Here is a 14,467-nt window from a genome sequence, read left to right on the forward strand (position 1 = left end):
AGTCCTATATAATAGAGAGGTAATATGCAAATTGACCCTCACTCTGGCATGCCATCATAAGACATGGGCTGCACCCACAGAGGAGGCGGGGTTCCCACAACGAGCCTTAATGAGCAATCAGCAGGGACATGAGGCTGCGTGGCACCGGGTTGGGGCAGGGGACCTGAGGCTGCGCCCCCCCTGCTCAGCAGGGCTTGACGGGGGACCTCAGGCCACGGCCCCCCACCCAGCGAAGCTTGACGGGGGAACTGAGGCTGCACTCTCCACCCAGTGGGGCTTGACGGGGGACCTGAGGCTGTGCCCCTTACCCAGCGGGGCTTGACGGGGGTGGGGCCGGCTGGGTCAGGATCTCGCCCGCGATTTCGAGGTGCACATGGGTGGGCGGGGACTTGACTCTGGGTCCCGTGGTGTGCCCCAGACTCTGACAGGAGGAAGATTTTCATATACATTTTACTAATTTTCTTTCATCTCTGACACTTCTATTATAGAGAAAGGGCAAATAGCAATATTAAAATATTTCCTCTAATTCCCTTTTAATGTGCAGGAATTTTGTGCACTGGGCCACTAGTCAATAATAAATGTAAATGGATTAAATGCTCAAATTAAAAGACATAGGGTTGCTGAATGGATACAAAAACATGAACCAATTATATGCTGTCTACAAGAGTCCTACCTCAGGACAAAAGACAGATACAAGATGAGAGTAAAGGAATGGAAAATAATTTTTCCATGCGAATGGGGAAAAAAATTGGAGTAACAATACTTATTTCTGAAAAAATAGAATTCAAAGTGAAGGCCATTACAAGAGACAATAAAGGTCACTACCTAATACTAAAGGGATCAATCCAACAAGAGGATATAACCCTGGTAAACATACATGCACCCAATACAGGAGTACTTAAATATAAAAAAACACTTCTACATGACTTGGAAGAGTCATAGTAGGAGACTTTAACACCCCACTGATTTCACTGGATAGACCTTCCAGACAAAAACTTAACAAGGAAACGGTGACTCTAAATGACACACTGGATCAGATGGATTTAATTGACATTTATAGAATACTAGAGGCCCGTTGCATGAAGAGATTCGTGCAATAGGCCTTCCTTCCCCTGGCTGCCGGCACTGATAATCCTCCAGCACCCGGGATCCAGACCTTTGGTCTGGCTGCAGCGGAGAAGCCAAGCCTTGAGGCTTAGGTTCTCCATTGCGACCTCAGCGAGGCTTGGGTTCTCCGCTGCAACCGCAGTGGAGAAGCCAAGCCTCTTCGGTCTTCAGTCTTCGGTCTTCAGTCTGGCCGGAGCCTTCAGTGTTTGCTCTGCACCTGTGTATGCAAATTAACCACCATCTTTGTTGGGTTAATTTGCATACTCATCCAATTGGCTGGTGGGCATAGCGGAGTGACACCAATTTGCATGTTTCTCTTTTATTAGTGTAGATTTCACCCCAAATCTGCAGAATATACATTCTTCTCAAGTGCACTTGGGTCATTAACAAAGGTAGACTACATGTTAGGACACAAAACAATTCTGTACAAGTTCAAGGAGATTGAAATCATATCAAGCATCTTCTCAGATCACAGTGGAATGAAATTAGAAGTCAAGTACAGTAAAAACACCCAAAAATATTCAAACAAATGGAGGTTAATAGTATGTTATTAAGCAATGAATGGGTTACCAGTGAGATAAAAAAAAAAAAAGGAATCAAGAACTTCCTGGAAACAAATAAAAATGAATACACAATAACACACAATTTCTGGGACACAGCAAAAGCCGTCCTGAGAGGGAAGTTCATAGCACTACAGGCCTACCTCAAAAAACAAGAAAAATTAACAATAAACTACTTAATCCTACAACTTAATGAACTAGAAACAAAACAACAAGAAAAGCCCAGAGTAAGTAGAAAGAAGGAAATAAAAAAGATGAGAGCAGAAATAAATGACATAGAGACTAAAAAACAATATAAAAAATCAATAAAACCAAGAGCTGGTTCTTTGGAAAGATAAACAAGATTGATGAACCATTAGCCAGACTCATCAAGAAACTAAGAGAGAGAGATCCCAAATAAATCAGAAAGGAAAGCGGAGAAATGACCACTGACACCAGAGAAATACAAAGGATTGTAAGAAAATACTATGAACAACTATATGCCAACAAGCCAGACAATGTGGATGAAATGGACAAATTGTTAGAAAAATGCAATCTCCCAAAACTGAATCAGGAAGAATCAGAAAACTTGAATTAGCCAATAACAACTGATGAAATAGAAGCAGTCATCAAAATACTCCCAGCAAACTAAAGCCCGGGTCCAGACTGCTTCACTGGTGAGTTTTACCAAACACACAAAGAATAACTAACACCTATACTCCTCAAAACATTCCAGAAAATACAAGAGGAAGGAACACTTCCAAACTCTTTTTATGAGGACAGCGTTATCCTCATTCGAAAACCAGATAAAGACACTACAAATAAAGAGAATTACAGGCTAATATCTCTGATGAACATAAATGCTAAAATCCTCAACAAAATATTAGCAAATCAGATCCAGCAATATATTAAAAGATCATATATCATTACCAAGTGGGATTCATTCCAGAGATGCAAGGTTGGTACAATATTCGCAAGTCAATAAATGTGATACATCACATAAACTGAAAGACAAAAATCACATGGTCATATAAATAGACACAGAAAAAGCATTCAACAAAGTCCAACACCCATTTTTGATAAAAACTCTTAGCAATGTGAGAATAGAGGGAGCATATCTCAACATGATAAAGACCAAATATGACAAACCTACAGCCAACATCATACTCAATGGGCAAAAACAAAAACCATTTTCCCTAAGAACAGGAACAAGAAAAGGATGTCTGTTTTCAACACTGTTAGTTCAACACTAGAGGCCCGATGCATGAAATTTGTGCAAAAGTAGGCCTTCCTTCCCCTGGCTGCTGGCACCAGCTTCCCTCTGGCACCCAGGACCTGGGCTTCCCTCTGGCCACCGGCAGGCACCCAGGATCCGGGCTTCCTTCCAGCCCTGGCTTTGTCCAGAAGGTCATCTGGAAGGACGTCCAGTCTAATTAGCATATTACACCTTTATTATTATAGACTAGAGGCTCGGTACATGAAATTCATGCATGGGAGTGGGGTGTCCCTCAGCCCAGCGTGCACCCTCTGTAATCCAGGACCCCTTGTGGGATGTCTCACAATCCGGGACCACTGGCTCCTAACTGCTTGCCTGCCTGCCAGCCTGATCCCCCTAACTGCTCTCCCCTGCCAGCCTGATCCCCCTAAACTGCTCTCCCATGCCAGCCTGATCATCCCTAACTGCCTCTGCCTTGGCCCTACCACCATGGCTTTGTCCAGAAGGATGTCCAGTCTAATTAGCATATTACCCTTTTATTAGTATAGATAGTACTGGAAGTCCTAGCCATAGCCATCAGACAAGAAGAAATAAAAGGCATCCAAATGGGAAAGGAGGAAGTAAAACTCTCATTATTTGCAGATGACATAATACTGTACATAGAAAATCCTAACACTCCACCAAAAAACTACTAGATTTAATAAATGAATTCAGCAATGTAGCAAGGTACAAAATCAATACCCAAAAATCAATGGCTTTTTTATACACCAATAATCAATTCTCAGAAAGAGAAACTAAACAAACAATCCCATTTACCATTGCAACAAAAAAATTAAGATACTTAGGAATAAATCAAGTAGGCAAAGACCTGTCCTCAGAAAACTACAGGATGTTGAAAAAAAGAGATAGAAGAAGATATAAATTAACTGTAGTAATATACCTGCAGTGTTCATGGATTGGTAGAATCAACATCATGAAAACGTCTATACTACCCAAGGCAATCTATAGATTCAATGCAATCCCTATTAACATACCAATGGCATATTTCACAGATCTAGAACAAATACCGCAAAAATTTACATGGAATCAAGAAAGACCCGAATATCCGCAGCAATCCTGAGAAAGTAGGAGGGATCATAATACCAGATTTCAAGTTATACTACAAAACTACCATTATCAAAACAGCCTGGAACTGGCACAAGAACAAGTATATAGATCAATGGAACAGAGCAGAGACCCCAGAAACCAACCCAAGCTATTGCTCTCAATTAATATTTGACAACGGAGGCAAGAACATACATTGGAGTCAAGACAGTCTCTTCAGTAAAAGATATTGGGAAAATTGGATATATACATGCAAAAAAAAAAAATGAAACTAGACCACCAACTTACACCATATACAAGAATAAACTCAGAATGAATAAACAACTTAAATATAAGTTGTGAAACCATAAAAATCCTAGAAGAAACCATAGGCAGCAAAATCTCAGACATCTCATAGCAATATGTTTACAGGTATATCTAAGTTAAAGAAAACTAAGGACAAAATAAACAAATGGGACTACATCAAAATAAAATGCTTCTGTGCAGCAAAAGAAACCATAAACAAGATGAAAAGGGAGCCCACTGTCTGGGAGAACATATTTGGCAATGATACATCTGATAAAGGGTTAATATCCAAAATATATAAGGAACTCATACAATTTAACAATAGGAAGACAATTCAAATAAAAAATGTGAAAAGGAACTAAATAGACATTTCTCCAAAGTGGACATACAGATGGCCAAGAGACATATGAAAAAATACTCAAAGTCACCAATCACCAGATTGATGCAAATTAAAACTTCAATGAGATATCACCTCACACCTGTCAGAATGGCTATCATCAACAAAATGACAAGTGCTGGCAAGGATGTGGAGAAAGGGGAACCCTAGTAACTGCTGGTGGGAATGCAGACTGGTGCAGCCATTATGGAAAACAGTATGAAGTTTCCTCAAAAAATTAAATATGCAACTGCCATTTGACCCAGTGCTCCCACTTCTAGGAATATATCCTAAGAAATCCGAAACACCCATCAGAAAGAATGTATGAACCCCTGTGTTTATAGCAGCACAATTACAGTAGCTAAGATCTGGAATAGCCCAAGTTCTCATCAGGAGATGACTGGATAAAAAAGCTGTGGTACATTTATACCATAGGATACTATGCAGCAGTGAAAAAGAAGAATCTCTTAATGTTTGAGATAGCATGGAGGGACCTGGAGAGCATCATGCTAAGCGAAATAGAGAAAGACAAGCATCACATGATCTTACTCATATGTGGAATCTAAGTAACAAAACAAACTGATGAATGTTGTGGATCAAGAGACATGGAAGCATGAAACAGAGTGCAGAATCTCAAAGGAAAGCGGGGACACGTGGGTGGGTGGGAACTAATCAACCAAAGACTCTGTATGCGTAACCCATGGACACGGACAATACGGTGGTGAAGGCCTGGGGTTGGGGCCATTGGCAAGCTAGAGGGAATTAATGGGGGGAAAGGGGCGACCTATGTAATACTTTCTTTTCTTTTTCTTTTTTAACTTATTGGTTTATTATCAATCCACCTCCACTTCCATTGTCAATTTTCCCCACTAGACTTCAAACTTCGTGACAGCAGCACCTTGTTTTGTTCACTGTTCAGTGAGTGCTTGGCACATCTGTGAAGGAATGAATGAAATGCCAGCTCCAATCTCCAAATTACAGTGGCCACATTGGGGAAATTTTTCTTCAGGAGGTAGAGTCTAACAGCATATCAATTAAGGACAGTGAATTCCGGGCCAGTGCAGTTTGACAGCCATCATTTTAATGAGAACTTCTTCACCTGTGCTGGACTCCCTCCCTCGGAAGATTCCCTTCGTGTGGAGAGTCAGTATTTTGTACACCCAAAACCAACACCTAAACTCCAGCTGCAGCTGTCTTCCACCTTCCTCAACTTCAGAGTTCCAGCTCTAGAGGAGAGCACATTGTGGACAGAGGGTGAAGACTTGTGGGGAAAAAGTGATAGTGACATTCCTCATAGTTCACTTCCAGGTCTCCTCCCAAGCTAATTCACAACCTCCAAAATAAAGTCAAATAACCCAACAGGTGTGCACTTGCACCACACATTTTAAAAAGTGTGCCAGGATCTTTGATTCAGACCAGGTGCCCTGCCCACATGAGCAGGTGAGGAGGTCACTCCCACTTTTCCAATAGTAATAAATATGCTTGTGATCTGAGCAGCACAGGAGGTTGGCCGGGAAACCGTCCACTGCTACCGTGGGGCCAGGCCTTTCTCATAGCCCTCCGTCTTCATGTAATTGAGCCCTAGCTCCTCATTTTGGTCAAATGTGCACTTATAACGTCCCACCTTCATCTCTAGATCATTTTCAGATACATACACATTCTGCAAATAGCTGTTTATTGCTGGATCATTTATAATAAAGTGGGCCTTCATTTTACTCTCTATTCTCTGGTCCAACTTCTGGCTAAACTCCTGCAGTTTGTCCATCTGGCCAGGATTGGAACTGTCATCCAGTGTGAAAGTGTTCTTGGTCACCAGGTCCCAGATGTCTTTCAGCAGCCCCTCCAGTGTTGTGAACTTGCCCCCAGAAACAGCCATTCCCAACTCAAATTCCAGTTCTGGGATTTCCACATTGCATGTCCCAGGCTTGAGCAGGTCTCTGGTCATATCTGAGGGATCTGTGATATGGAGAGTGATCCTGGTGCTCAAGGGCTCTACTGCTCCTCCAGACTTTACCTCAGTGGTTCCCAAACTTATTTGGCCTACCGCCCCCTTTCCAGAAAAAATATTACTCAGCGCCCCCTGGAAATTAATTTTTTTTAAATTTTAATAGCAATTAAACAGAAAGATATATGTATTAATGTTTCTACCTTTTTCGTAAAATATAGTAAAGAAAGGTGTAAATTAGAAACATTGAAGTTTGAAATTATGAAACTATTTATTGAACTCAGAATAGAAAGGTAATACAAAAAAAGTTAAAACAAATGCACCTGTGGCCATCACCGCCCCCCTGGATCGCTGCAGCGCCCACCAGGGGGCGGTAGCGCCCACTTTGGGAATCACTGCTTTACCTCATTGGTCGGATGACCACAGTACTGGCAGTTGGTAGCCATGATGATAATCTTCTTAAAGTGGGGGATTTGAACTAGCTTCATGTTGGTCTGAGCTGGAGCATTGCATTTTGTGTTGAACTGCAGTACTTCGTTTCTGAGATCTTCCTCTTGTGGCTTCTCTTCTGGTGCTTCTGCCTGGAGTTCCAGCATCTCCTTTTGATGTGGAGTCCGGTTATAATATGTGATCATCAAGGCATCATCTTTCTGGGGAGCATGTGAGTTTTCCTTGAAGCTGTTCCCTGAGGGGTCATCAATGATCATGGTGAAAGGAGAGGCCACCTGCTTTAGCTCTTTCAGTTTGACAATGAACTCATCAAGTTTTTCAGCTACAGCTTCTTCATTTGCCTTTCGTGTGGGCTGATCCTGTCCAGGCCAGAGATAGCATGGCTGATCAATCCTTCAACAGTGGTCAAAGCTCCCTTCTGGCTAAAGGCAGGAATTTCAAAATCTAACTCTGGAATCCTTGTGGTGGCTGGCAATCAGTCTTCACCACTTCTCGGTTCATGTCCTCCACCGCCCTGACCGTCAGAGTGTAGTGTACTCCCTGGCCCTGGATGCTGCCCAATGACTGGACCTCTGTGTTGTTCCAGCTGCAATGCTCGCAGGAAAAGGAGCTGACGATCACTTCTCTGAAGAAGGGGATGTGATGAACAGCATGCGTGTCACACCATCGCATAGCTGTTCTTGCACAGTGACTCGATCTCCTTGGGCTGCTGGCCCTCGTCCACAGCGCTGATGGGCTGGAAAAACAGGCCACTGGGGCCGAGGTGGGCGAGGACGCGGCTGTAGCCCCCACTTTTGTGAGTTTTACTTCTAGAAGCCACACCAGACTCTCACACTGAGGACAGGAGAAAAATCCCCTCCTGCTTCAGGCTGGGTGTGGGGAGGAAGTAGCTATTGTGAATACACCAGAGCATGTGTTCTAACAAGGCCTGCCCTCAGGAGAAATCATTCCATCAGATCCTGACCACCTGGGGGAGAGAAATGCCCATCCTGCTCCTTTATCTTTCTTGTACCACCTAAGGAGGGCTGAGGAGCACATGTGAAGGCCACAGCCCAGGCAACAGACTCACAAATATGGGGCATAATCAAATGCCCCATCCCTATATCTCATCACCACATCACTGAAGGTCTGTTTACTGCAGTTCCTTTTATCCAACACATTTCTGGCTATCAAGAAAAAACTACAAGGCATTCCAAAAGACAAAAAGTAGTCTGCAGAGACAGAGCAAGCATCAGAACTAGACATGCAAGGATGCTGGAACTTAAAACAATTGTCGTTAATATCCAGCTCTAATGGATAAAGTAGATAGCATGAAAAAACACATAGGCAATATAAGCAGAGACGGGAATTCTAAGAGAGAATCAGAAATGAATGCTAGAGATCAAAACACTGTAACAAAAATGAAGAGTGCTTTTGTTGGGCTCATTTAGTAGACTGGACATGGCATCGAACAATCAGTGAGCCTGAGGACATGTCAACAGAAACTTCCAAAATGGAAGAGCAAAGAGAAACAAGACTGAAACACACACACACACACACACACACACACACACACACACACACACACACAACCCAGAACAGAATACCCAAGGATGGGACAACTACAAAAGGTGACATATAAGTGTAATTAATGGGAAGACCAGGAGGAGAAGCAAGACAGAAAGAACTAGAAGGACTATTTGAGGAAACAATGACTTAAAATTTCCCCCAAATTAATGTCAGACAACAAATTACAGATCCAGGAACCTCAGAATACAACAAGCAGGATAAATGCCAAAACAAAAACAAAAACAAAAAACTATACCTAGGCATATTCAAACTTCAAAAACTCGAAGATAAAGAAAAAATCTTGGAAGAATCCAAAGGGGGGAAAAATCACCTTATTTGCCTGTAGACACTAAAATGATAGTAAAGGAATATTATGAACAACTCTATGCCCACAAATTTGATAGTCTGCAGTGGTCGCCAACCGGTGATCCGCAGACCACTGGTGGTCCGTGAGGTCCGAAAGGTTGGCGACTGCTGGTCTAGAGGAAATGTCCAATTCCTTGAAGTATACAATCTGCTAAAACTCACATAAAAAGAAATAGACAATCTGAATAGGCCTATATCTGTTAATACATTGAATCAATAATTAATAACTCCCTCAAACAGAAAGCACCAGGCTAGGTGGGTTTGTTGGTGAATTTTACCAAACATGTAATGAAGAATTCATATTAATTCTTTATAATCTCTTCCAGAAGATAGAAGGAGAGGGAATTCTTCCAAACTCATCCTATGAGGCCAGCATTTCTCTAATTCAAAACCAGACAAAGACATTACAAGAAAAGGAAACTACAGACCATGGATGCAAAAATGCTCAACAAAATATTAGCAAATCAACAATGTATAAAGTAATTACCCACAATGACCTAGTAGGGTTATCCCAGGTATGCAAGGCAAGTTCGGCATTCAAAAATCAATCAATATAACCCATCATATTAACAAATTAAGGAAGAAAAATCACATGATGACATCAATGTATGCAGAAAAAGCATTTGACAAAATCCAATGCCTGTGCATAATGACAACTCCCAGCAAACTAGGAACAGAGAGAACTTCCTCAACTTCATAAAGAAATCTACAAAAAATCTATGTCTAGCATCATACTTTAAAAAAAATTATTGTTTAACTCAGTTAAACTTTAAAGTATTACATAAGTCTCCCTTTTCCCCCATCAACCTCTACCCAGCTGCCCACTCCCCCAGCACATGCCCTCACCTCCCTCCCCGACCCAGTCTGTGTCCATTGGTTATGCTCATATGCATGCATACAAGTCCTTTGGTTGATCTCTTACCCCCTCACCCCTCACCTTCCCTCATAGGTTGGACAGTCTGTTCAATGTTTCTATGACTCTGGTTCTATTTTTATTCATCACTTTATATTGTTTATTATATTCCACAAATGAGTGAGATCATGTGATATTTATCTTTCTCTGACTGGCTTATTTCGCTTAGCATGATGTTCTCCAGTCCCATCCAGGTTGTTGCAAATGGTAAAAATTCCTTCTTTTTTACAGCAGCATAGTATTCCATTGTGTAGATGTACCACAGTTTTCTAATCCACTCATCTGCTGATGGGCATTTAGGCTGTTTCCAAAACTTAGCTATTGTAAATTGTGCTGCTATGAACATAGGGGTGCATATGTCCTTTCTGATTGGTGTTTCTAGTTTCTTGGGATATATTCCTAGAAGTGGGATTACTGGGTTAAATGGAAGTTCCATTCTTAATTTTTTGAGGAAACGCCATAGTATTTTCCACAGTGGCTGCACCAGTCTGCATTCCCGCCAGCAGTGCACGAGGGTTCCTTTTTCTCCACATCCTCGCCAGCACTTGTCGTTGTTGATTTGTTGATGATAGCCATTCTGACAGGTGTGAGATGGTACCTCTTTGTTGTTTTGATTTGCATTTCTCGGATGATTGTGACTTTAGCATGTTTTCATATATCTCTTGGCCTTCTGCATGTCCTCTTTTGAAAAGTGTCTATTAGGTCCTTTGCCCATTTTGTGATTGGATTGTTTATCTTCCTTTTGTTAAGTTATATGAGTTCCCTATAAATTTTAGAGATTAAACCCTTATCGCAGATAACATTGGCAAATATGTTCTCCCATGCAGTGGGGTTTCTTGTTGTTTTGTTGATGGTTTCTTTTGCTGTGCAGAAGCTTTTTATGTTGATGTAGTCCCATTTGTTTATTTTCTCCTTAGTCTCCATTGCTCTAGGAGCTGTGTCTGTGAAGATATTGCTACGACATATGTCTGCTATTTTACTGCCTGTGGAGTCTTGTAGGATTTTTATGGTTTCCTGTCTTACATTTAAGTCCTTTGGCTATTTTGAGTTTGTTTTTGTGTATGTTGTAAGTTGGTGATCTAGTTTCATTTTTTTGCATGTATCTGACCAAAATCCCAGCACCATATATTGAAGAGACTCTCTTGACTTCATTGTATGCTCTTGCCTCCTTTGTCAAATATTAATTGAGCATAATGGCCTGGGTCGATTTTTGGGTTCCTCTGTTCTGTTTCATTGGTCTATATGTCTGTTCTTGTGCCAGTACCAGGCAGTATTGAGAACTGTGGCTTGGTAATATAGCTTGATACCTGGTATTGTGATCCCTCCAACTTTGTTCTTCTATCTCAGGATTGCTGTGGCTATTCGAGGTCTTTTCTTTATTCCAGATGAATTTTTGGAGAGTTCTTTCTAGATCTTTGAAATATGCCATTTGTATTTTAATGGGGATTGCATTGAATCTGTAGATTGCTTTGGTTAGTATGGACATTTTAATGATGTTGCTTCTACCAATCCATGAACATGGTATGTTCTTCCACTTGTTTATGTTTTCCTCTATCTCTTTTTTCAATGTCCTGTAGTTTTCTGAGTACAGGTCTTTTACCTCCTTAGTTAAGTTTATTCCCAAGTATCTTAATTTTTTTGTGCCATGATAAATGGGATTGTGGTTGTTGTTGTTTTTTGTTTTTGTTTTATTTCGTTTCTCTTTCTGTGAGCTCATTATTGGTGTATTAAAAGGCCATAAATTTCTGGGTGTTAATTTTGTATCCTGCTACATTGCCAAATTCATTTATTAGGTCTAGTAGGTTTTTGATGGAGTCTTTGAGGTTTTCTATGTATAGTATCATGTCATCTGCGAATAAGGACTGTTTTACTTCTTCTTTTCCAATTTGGATGCCTTTTATTTCTTCCGCTTGTCTAATCACAATGACTAATACTTCCAGTACTATGTTGAACATAGTGGTGAGAGTGGTGAGAGTGGGCATCCCTGTCTTGTTCCTGTTCTTAGGGGAAAAGAGTTTAGTTTTTGCCCATTGAGTATGATTTTGGCTATAGGTTTGTCATATAAGGTTTTTATTATGTTGAGGTATGATCCCTCTCTTCCCACTTTGCTGAGAGTTTTTATCAAGAAAGGGTGTTGGATTTTGTCAAATGCTTTTTCTGCATCTCTTAATATGATTATGTGACTTATGCCTCTCAGTTTGTTTATGTGATGTATCACATGTATTGATTTGCAGATATTGTACCATCCTTGCATCCCCAGAATAAATCCCACTTGGTCATTTTTAATGTAATGCTGAATTCGATTTTCTAAAATTTTGTTGAGGATTTTAGCATTATGTTCATCTAGGACAGGGGTGGGCAACCCCTGGCACGCGTGCCAAACATGGCACGCCAGTAACTTTTGCTGGCACCCAAAACCTTCTCTTATAATCTTCCATTTACAATTGTGAATCGTTGTTCTCAGTGATGAATTTTGTTAAGTCTCGCAATAGGAGTAGCCTGACAGATGAAAGTAGTAGCTCATACATATCTCTGAAGGTTACGAAATATAAACCTGATGTAAAATCTCTGTCATCAGTGATGCAGCAGCAAAAGTCCCACTGATAATATCAAACGGAGTCATAAAGTTTTCTGTCGGACTATCAGTGTACATGTATACATTAAAAAATAAATGTATTTTTCATCATCATATACTGTGTTTTTGTCTCTCGAATGAATTTTATTATTTCTTCAAGTTTCTTCACATACGTACACCTTAAGAGATATCAAGTAGGCATAACATGTTCTCAAAAAATTAGGGTTGGCACGCAGAAGAATTTTGAGTCAGAGATTTTGCTGGTTTTGGCACGCACTCACAAAAAGGTTGCCTACCCCTGATCTAGGATATTGGTGTGTAGTTCACTTTTTTTTGTGGTGTCTATCTGGTTTTGGGATTAGGGTAATGCTGGCTTCATAGAAAGAGCTTGGAAGTGTTCCTTCCTCTTGAATTTTTTGAAATAGTCTGAGGAGGATAGGTTTTAGTCCTTCTTTGAATGCTTGGTAGAACTCCCCAGTAAAGCCGTCAGGACCAGGGCTTTTGTTTGCTGGAAGATTTTTTATTGCTGCTTCAATTTCTTTGGTGGTTATTGGCCTATTCAGGTTTTTTGATTCTTCTTGATTGAGTTTTGGGAGCTTGTATTTTTCTAAGAATATTTCCATTTAATCTAGGTTGTCCATTTTGTTGCAATAGAGTTGTTCATAGTAATTTTTCATAATTGTTTGTATTTCTGTGGGATCAGTTGTTACTTCACCTCCTTCATTTCTGATTTTGTTTATTTGGGTCCTCTCTCTTTACTTCTTGGTGAGCCTGGCTAGAGGTTCATCCATCTTGTTAGTCCTTTCAAAGAACCAGCTCTTGGTTTTGTTGATCTTTTCTATTGGTTTTTTGGTCTGGATGTCGTTTATCTCCAATCTGATCTTTATTATTTCCTTCCTTCTGCTTACACTGGGCTTTTCTTGTTGCTCTCTTTCTAACTCTTTGAATTGTAGGGTTAGATAATTTATTACCATTTTTTTCTTGTTTTGTGAGGTAGGCCTATAGAACTATGAACTTCCCTCTCAAGACTGCTTTCACTGTGTCCCATAGATTTTGGATTGTTGTGTTTTCATTGTCATTTGTTGCCATGATGCTTTTTATTTCTTCTTTGATCTCTGAGGTAACCCAATCATTGTTCAATAACATGCTATTTAACCTCCAGGTGTTTGATTTTTTTAAAATTGTTTTTATTGTAGTTGATTTCTAGTTTTATGCCGTTGTGATCTGAGAAGATGCTTGATATGATTTTTATCTTCTTAAATTTGAAGAGACTTTGCCTGTGTCCCAATATGTGGTCTATCTTTGAAAATGACTCATGTGCACATGAGAAGAATGTATATTCTGTGGCTTTGGGGTGAAATGTTCTGAAGATATCAATTAATTCCATGTGATCTAGTAAGTCATTTAGGATTGATATTTCTTTGCTGATTTTTTGTTTAGAGGATTTGTCCAGTGGTGTTAGTGGGGTATTAAAGTCTCCTACTATGACTTTATTGCTGTCAATCTCTCCCTTGATATCATCCAGAATTTTTTTTTATGTACTTAGGTGCTTCTGTATTGGGTGAATATATGTTTACCAGTGTTATATTTTCTTCTTGAATTGCTCCCATTAGTATTATGAAGTGGCCTTCCTTATCTCTTGTTATGACCTTCACTTTGAGGTCTAATTTGTCATATATAAGTATTGCTACCCCAGCTTTTTTTTTCATTTCCATTCGACTGAAAAACCTTTTTCCATCCCTTCACCATCAGTCTGTGTGAGGCCTTTGTTCTGAGGTGGGTTTCCTGTAGACAGCAGATGTATAGGTCATGCTTCCTTGTCCACTTACCTACCCAATGTCTTTTGATTGGGGCATTTAATCCATTTACATTTAAAGTTATTATTGATAGGTACTTGTTTGTCGCCATTTTTATTCTTTATGCCTGTGTTCCTTCTTCCCTTCCTATTTCTTCTTTTTTTTTCTTCTAAAAGTTTTATTTTATTTTATTTTTTATTTATTTATTTTTAAATTTTTTTATTGCTTAAAGTATTACAAAGGGTAT

The 14,467-nt window shown here is 40.1% G+C and overlaps 1 protein-coding gene and 1 pseudogene across 2 annotated transcripts in view; one reads left to right on the plus strand and one right to left on the minus strand.

Annotated features, from left to right (window-relative positions):
- SNAP47 (synaptosomal-associated protein, 47kDa) overlaps window positions 1–14,467 on the plus strand; it is a 119,039-nt gene that overhangs the window by 91,836 nt on the left and 12,736 nt on the right. The gene's annotated exons all lie outside the window — the stretch shown is intronic.
- LOC102243488 overlaps window positions 5,287–14,467 on the minus strand; it is a 57,711-nt pseudogene continuing 48,530 nt past the window's right edge.

The sequence above is a fragment of the Myotis brandtii genome, unplaced genomic scaffold (assembly GCF_000412655.1).
Source record: "Myotis brandtii unplaced genomic scaffold, ASM41265v1 scaffold100, whole genome shotgun sequence".
Taxonomy (NCBI): domain Eukaryota; kingdom Metazoa; phylum Chordata; class Mammalia; order Chiroptera; family Vespertilionidae; genus Myotis; species Myotis brandtii.